The following is a 7523-nucleotide window of genomic DNA, read 5'->3' as shown; positions in this document are numbered from 1 at the left end:
TCCTAATGTGTTGTTGTATTCTATTGGCCAGAATTTTATTGAGGATTTTTGCATGTATGTTCATCAGGGATATTGGTCTGTAATTCTCTTTCAGTGCTGCATCTTTTTCCATCAAGGTGGCATGTGCCAATGCCATCTCACTATTCCAAGTGATCAATTTCAGTTCACAATTGATCATAATGAAAGGACTAAGAGTCAAAGGGAGCACATAAACAAGTCTAGTATCTGCTAACACTAACCGATAGAATAAATAAAGGGGAGAGTGATCCAACATGGGAAGTGAGATACTCAGCAGACTCATAGAATGGCGGATGTCCTAAATAGCACTCTGGCCTCAGAATCAGCCCTAAAGGAACTCAGATCTGGCTGAAAAGCCCATGAGAGTATTTCAGGCATGGAAAGCCAAGACACTCTGGCAAAAAGATCTCTGTGAGTGAGATCCCAGTGGAAAGAACAGGTCTTCAAAGAGGGAGGTGCCTTTCTCTGAAGGGAGGAGAGAACCTCCACTTTGACTATGACCTTGTCTAAACAAGATAAGAGTCGGAGAACTCAAGGGGCTTCCATAGCCTTGGAAACTCATGACTGGTGCATAGGGAGATTATTGATGCCATAAACAGGAGTGTCAATTTGTAAAGTCAACAACAGGAGTCACTGTGCACTTACTCCTCATGTAGGATCTCTGTCCTTAATGTGCTGTACACTGAGGCTTAATGCTACAACGAGTACTCAAACAGTATATTTCACTTTGTGTTTCTATGGGGGTGCAAACGATTGAAATCTTTACTTAATGTACACTAAGCTGATCTTCTGTAAAAAAAAAAAAAAGAAAAAGAAATTATCAATTCCCAACTTGACTCTCACTGGGATTAAACATGACAATAGGTCTGATCTGATTTCATCATCATTTAAAAAATCATCTATTATTTTTCACTTTATGTTTCTGTGTGGGAACAAACTGTTGAAATCCTTACTTAAGGTATACTAAGCTGATCTGCTGTATATTAAGATAATCGAAAATGAATCTTGATGTGAATGGAAGGGGAGAGGGAGTGGGAAAGGGGAGGGTTGTGGGTGGGAGGGACGGTATGGGGGGGAAAGCCATTGTAACCTATGAGTCGTACTTTGGAAATTTATATTCATTAAATAAAAGATAAAAAAAAAACTTAACCGAGGACATCAAAGATCTCTACGATGAGAATTACAAAATCTTAAAGAAAGAAATAGGACAGTCTATTCAATAAATGGTGCTGGGAAAATTGGATTTCCACATGCAGAATCATGAAGCAAGACCCCTACCTTTCACCTTACACAAAAATTCACTCAACATGGATTAAAGACTTAAATCTACGACCTGACACCATCAAATTATTAGAGAGCATTGGAAAAACCCTGCAAGATATAGGTACTGGCAATGACTTCTTGGAAAACACCCCAGAAGCACAGACAGTCAAAGCAAAAATTAATATTTGGGATTGCATCTAATTTAGAAGTTTCTGTACTGCAAAAGAAACAGTCAGGAAAGTGAAGAGACAACCGACAGAATGGGAAAATATATTTGCAAAGTATGCAACAGATAAAGAGTTGATAACCAGAATCTACAAAGAAATCAAGAAACTCCATAACATCAAAACAAACAACCCACTTAAGAGATGGGACAAGGACCTCAATAGACATTTTACAAAAGATGAAATCCAAATGGCCAACAGACACATGAAAAAATGTTCAAGATCACTAACAATCAGGGAAATGCAAATCAAAACCACAATGAGGTTCCACCTCACCCCAGTTAGAATGGCTCACATTCAGAAATCTACCAACAATAGATGTTGCAGGGATGTGGGGAAAGAGGGACACTAACCCACTGTTGGTGGGAATGCAAATTGGTTAAGTCACTATGGAAGTCAGTTTGGAGATTCCTCAGAAACCTGAATATAACCCTTCCATTCAACCCAGCCATCCCACTACTTGGAATTTACCCAAAGGAAATTAAATTGGCAAACAAACAAGCTGTCTGCACATTAATGTTTATTGCAGCTCAATTCACAATAGCTAAGACCTGGAACCAACCCAAATGCCCATCAACAGTAGACTGGATAAAGAAATTATGGGACATGTACTCTATAGAATACTATACAGCAGTCAAAAACAACGAAACCCGCTCATTTGCAACAAGATGGAGGAATTTGGAAAACATCATGCTGAGTGAATTAAGCCAGTCCCAAAGGGACAAATATCATATGTTCTCCCTGATTGGCGACAACTAACTGAGCACCAAAGGGGAAACTTGTTGAAATGAAATGGACACTATGAGAAACAGTGACTTGATCAGCTCTTGTCCTGACAGTTGATGTACAATGTAATACTTTATCCATTTTAGTATTTTTTTGTTCTAGTACCATTGGTTGAACTCTGTAATTAACACACAATTATTCTTAGGTGTTTAAATTTTAACTGGTCAGTTGGTCCACGTCTCCTGGCCTGAGGCGTCCTCCCGATCCCTCCCCTTCCCCGGCGCCTCCAAAGGAAGAACATTCATCAAGTATTTGGCATCCACGGCCCAGAAGTTTGTTATCCAAGATGATGAATGCTGACATGGATGCAGTTGATGCCGAAAATCAGGTGGAACTGGAGGAAAAAACACGACTTATTAATCAAGTGTTGGAACTCCAACACACACCTGAAGATCTCTCTGCAAGAGTAGATGCAGTTAAGGAAGAAAATCTGAAGCTTAAATCAGAAAACCAAGTTCTTGGACAGTATATAGAAAACCTCATGTCAGCTTCCAGTGTTTTTCAAACAACTGACACGAAAAGCAAAAGGAAGTAGGGGATTGATGTCCCTTCTCTCATGGAGTTGCTGCTGACCTTTTTTTTTTTCCTTTAAAACTTCGATAGATTCCAAAAGTTACAGTACTTTTATTTGTGGCTTCACTGAATATTTCGGAAGATAATGTCAGATGTAGGCAAAATTAACTACTTAACTGGAGATTTCCACAAGTTTGTGTATTATGTTAGTCTATGGAAATGTGCAAATGTATTGTAGAGACTTTATAATTAGAATCGCATATATTTATGACACTTGAAGATGAATGTTTTATCGAGTTTACTTTGATTTATAGGCTTAGCACTGTCTTTTATTATAGGCTTAGCAAGATATACAAGAAAAACCCACCATGTTGTGAAAAAGTGACCAAAATCATGTCCTGAATGCACAGCTTTATGTACCTGTCCACCATGTTGTGCCTCTGCTCCATTTGCCTCTTCCTTCCCACTTTCCCCAAGGAAAACAGTTTGACATTTGTAAAAGTAATTTTAATAGTTAATCATCTATGATGTAATCTGAACCCTAATTGTTGAAACTTAACCAAAAGAAGATACTTTCTCAGCTAGGGCTTGTCATTTGTGATATTTACTAATAAGATAGGATTGCTGGTTTCTCTTTAATCAATTGAAAACAGATGGAGGCTAAAAAAATGACTTTTCCTTGAAAGTAAATTGTCATGAATTTTAAAAGCTTCCTTTTGTACAAGATAATCTACTTGGTATCTGTAAAGATAGGCATCCTAGTCATGTGTGTGCTTAAAAATAGAAAATCTTGAGGGAAAATAAAATAGGGTGTAAAAGTACTTGGTAAAACAGTAGTGAAACAACTCCAGATGTTTTCACTCGAGAGTCGTGTGATCTCTAGTGCAGAGTCCATATTTTGGGGAGTATATTTGAAAATGGATTGTTTGACCTTACATAAGCCACCACCAGAAGAGAACAGTAGAAAGAATTTGGTCTCAAGGTTTATTTGTAGAACCCAGCAGATCAACTGCAAAACTCCTTGAGTATATTAGTATCAGAATTGGGTGAATTTCACGGGTACACTAATTGATAACCTTGCTCAGTATTTTATCTTACTTGTTCTTCCAGAATTTTCTGTAAAGTCAACTTGGTTTGCAGAGTTTTCATTATCCTTTAACAATTTTTAAAAACTTAGTTTGTAGACTGCTTGGTAAGGGAATAATAAAGTCAGAAGTATTATTAAAATGTTCTAGGAAAAGAGATCAAATAATATAGTTCATGATTACTAGATTTGACTACTTTTAATCATGGAATAACCTTATTGAAGAAGTGTAAGATTTGATGTATGAATATATAGTAGTTACACTACAAAACATTTTGCATCCCTTTTGTGACCTGATTGACAGATATTTAAATTGTGTTGCAATTCTGCTTTGCTGTTTAATAAAAAGCTGCTTCAAAAAAAAAAAAAAACAAATTTTTAACTGAAATGTGATCCCCGCTAGGAATTTGGAAAACATTATGCTGAGTGAAATAAGCCAATCCCAAAGGGACAAATACCACTTGTTCTCCTTGATAGGTGACAACTAACTGAGCACCAAAAAGGAAACCTGTTAAAGTGAAATGAACACTATGAGAAATGGTGACTTGATCAGCCCTCACCCTGACTGTTGATGAGCAACTTGATATGTTATCCCTCTTAGTATTTTCTTTGTTTGTTCTACTTAATATTTTTGGTTGAATACTGTAATCAATACACAATTCTTCTTAAGTGCTGAAACTTAACTGGAAAGTTGTCACTGTTAAATATAAGAGTGGGAATAAGAGAGGGAAGAGATGTGCAATTTGGGACATGCTCAAGCTGACTTACCTCAAACGTAGAGTTAGAAACATACCAGGGGATTCCAATTCAATCCCATCAAGGTGGCATGTACCAATGCCATCTCACTAGTCCAAGTGATCAATTTCTGTTCACAATTGATCATAATGATAGGTCTAAGAACCAAAGGGATCACATAAACAAGAATAGTGTCTGCAAATACTAGCTGATAGAATCAAAAAGGGAGAGAATGAACCAACATGGGAAGTGAGATACACAGCAGACCCATAGAATGGCAGATGTCCTAAACAGCACTCTGGCCTCAGAATCAGCCCATAAGGCATGCGGATCCAGCTGAAAAGCCCATGAGAGTATTTCAGGCATGGAAAGCCAAGACACTCTGGGAAAAAAAAAAAAAACCTTAATGAAAGATCTCCGCAAGTGAGATCCCAGTGGAAAGAACGGGTCATCAAAGAAGGAGGTACCTTTCCCTGAAGGGAGAAGAGAACTTCCACTTTGACCATGGCCTTGTCTAAAAATTATCAGAGTCAGTGAACTCAGGGAGCTTCCATCGCCTTGGCAGCTCATGACAAGAGCCTAGGTTGATTATTGATGCCATAAACAAGAGTGTCAATTTGTTAAGTCAACAACAGGAGTCACTGTGCACTTACTCCTCATGTAGGATCTTTGTCCTTAGTGTGCTGTACAATGAGATTTAATGCTATAACTAGTACTCAAACAGTATTTTTCACTTTATGTTTCTGTGTGGGAGCAAACTGTTGAAATCTTTACTTAATGTATGCTAAACTGATCTTCTGTATATAAAGAGAAACGAAAATGAATTGATGTGAATGGAAGGGGAGAGGGAGTGGGAAAGGGGAGGGTTGCGGATGGGAGGGACGTTATGGGGGTGAAGCCATAAATCCATAAGCTGTACTTTGGAAATTTATATTCATTAAATAAAAGTTTTAAAAAAATAAATTTAACTGGAAAAAAAAAAGCCATTGTAGGCCGGCGCCACAGCTCAACAGGCTAATCCTCCGCCTTGCGGCGCCAGCACACCAGATTCCAGTTCCGGTTGGGGCGCCAGATTCTGTCCCGGTTGCCCCTCTTCCAGACCAGCTCTCTGCTGTGCCCCGGGAGTGCAGTGCAGGATGGCCCAAGTGCTTGGGCCCTGCACCCCACGGGAGACCAGGAGAAGGACCTGGCTCCTGCTTTCGGATCAGCACTGTGCGCCGGCCACGGCATGCTGGCCGCAGCGCGCCAGCCACAGTGGCCATTGGAGGGTGAACCAACGGCAAAGGAAGACCTTTCTCTCTGTCTCTCTCTCTCTCTCACTGTCCACTCTGCCTGTCAAAAAAAAAAAAAGAAAAGAAAAAAAAGGCATTGTATTCCATAAGCTGCACTTTGGAAATTTATATTCATTAAATAAAGTTAAAAAAACAATTGCTGAGTATTGGACTAAGTTTCCTAACCCTCTATTTATATTATCTGTTCACAGAGCTGCCCCCCAAAATTATGAGTTTTTTTTTACCTCATCTCCTGACTGCAATGCTCATAGGCATGGCCTCAATGTTTTTTTCACAGCCAATAAACAGAGATATCATTTAGTCCCCTTCACAGCATGAGACTAGACAGTGAGACTGTGAAAGTCTAGACTACATAAAATCCTGTGAATTCTTCTGTGACCTGGAAAGGAAAAGATCCAGAAGACAGCTGAACATTTTATGATAAAAGTTAGGACAGTGACCTGTGGTAAGAGATCCAGTTAGTGACAACGGGAAATAACACCTACTTCCTTAACTGCACTGGAGAATTGTGTGAACAAGCAAGCCCCCAGCATGCTTTACATTACTTAATGCTCACAAAGACTCTACCAAGCTAATGCAGCAATAAACCTCAATTTCCAAATGAAGGGATGTCGCTCCCCCTCTTCGTGGAGGAATGACACAGGACCCTGCGCTGTTCTTTCATCTGCTCGGCCCTCCCCGGGTTTGCTGCTGGTTCCTCCCGGGTTGGCTACTATCCCTTCCACCTCCGTGGAAGGGCGGTTCCCCCTGGCTGCTTTCCCCACTTCCGCAGGGGAGCGGCACACCGCCGGCCGGCTCTTCTCGGGGGCTGCACAGGTGTTCCTTCAGCTAGATGTTCCCCTTAGATGTTCCTAGTGCATGCCGTCTCTCTCCTCCTTTATAGTCCTCCTCTGCCAATCCCAACTTGGCTGCCCACACGCCGAGTACGCTGCTCTCCTCCAATCAGTAGCAAGTCCTACAGTTTATTGGTTGAACTGGAGGCAGCTGTGCGGAAGCTGTTTACTTCTCTCCCAGCGCCATGTTGTGGGAGAGCAGATGCATAGAATAAGTCTTAATTCCAGTAACTTAGTCCAGTCCGGATTGCTCCCCACAAAGGGACAAGACTATTGAGAGAAATTATTAAAGGTCACAAGCTGGGTACCAGCAGCAGCAGGAGTCAAACCCCAGTCACCCAGGCTACAGAGATGGGCCCTGTGGACCCACACTTTCCCTGTCCCCTCACACTGCCCCAGGATGATTTTAAGAGCTGTGGATGGACACTCCTTGGCCCACAGTTGGCCTCTTCTAAGGCTGAGGAAGCACTTCATTTTCTTCATTTACCTGCTTATTCATTGCCATGAACACTACTGGTTGTTCATAATATGTGAATATATACAATTTTAAAATAAAAAAATCTGTCAAAACATAGGGATGAGTCATGAAAAAGACTGCTTATTAAAAAGAGCTCTCTCAGGTAGGTGAGAAAGCCTTGGGGATACCCCTCTTATACACCACTGAAAGGTCAGAGAACACCGCATTCATACAGGTGGCCCCTGTGGCCAGAGACCCATTTTCAGGGCACTCGCACCTCTGCATAGAAGGCACCCTGTGGATGAGACAATCACTGGA

At 40.6% G+C, this 7523-nt stretch overlaps 1 pseudogene; it reads left to right on the top strand.

The window, feature by feature from the left end:
• The first annotated feature begins 2462 nt into the window (after positions 1–2462).
• LOC127492654 (short coiled-coil protein pseudogene) lies at positions 2463–3387 on the top strand (annotated as a pseudogene).
• The last annotated feature ends 4136 nt before the right edge of the window (positions 3388–7523 follow it).

The sequence above is a fragment of the Oryctolagus cuniculus genome, chromosome 12 (genome assembly GCF_964237555.1).
Source record: "Oryctolagus cuniculus chromosome 12, mOryCun1.1, whole genome shotgun sequence".
NCBI classification, from domain to species: Eukaryota; Metazoa; Chordata; class Mammalia; order Lagomorpha; family Leporidae; genus Oryctolagus; species Oryctolagus cuniculus.
The sequence above is the reverse complement of the archived record's forward strand: the minus strand, read 5'-3'. Positions and strand labels throughout refer to the sequence as shown.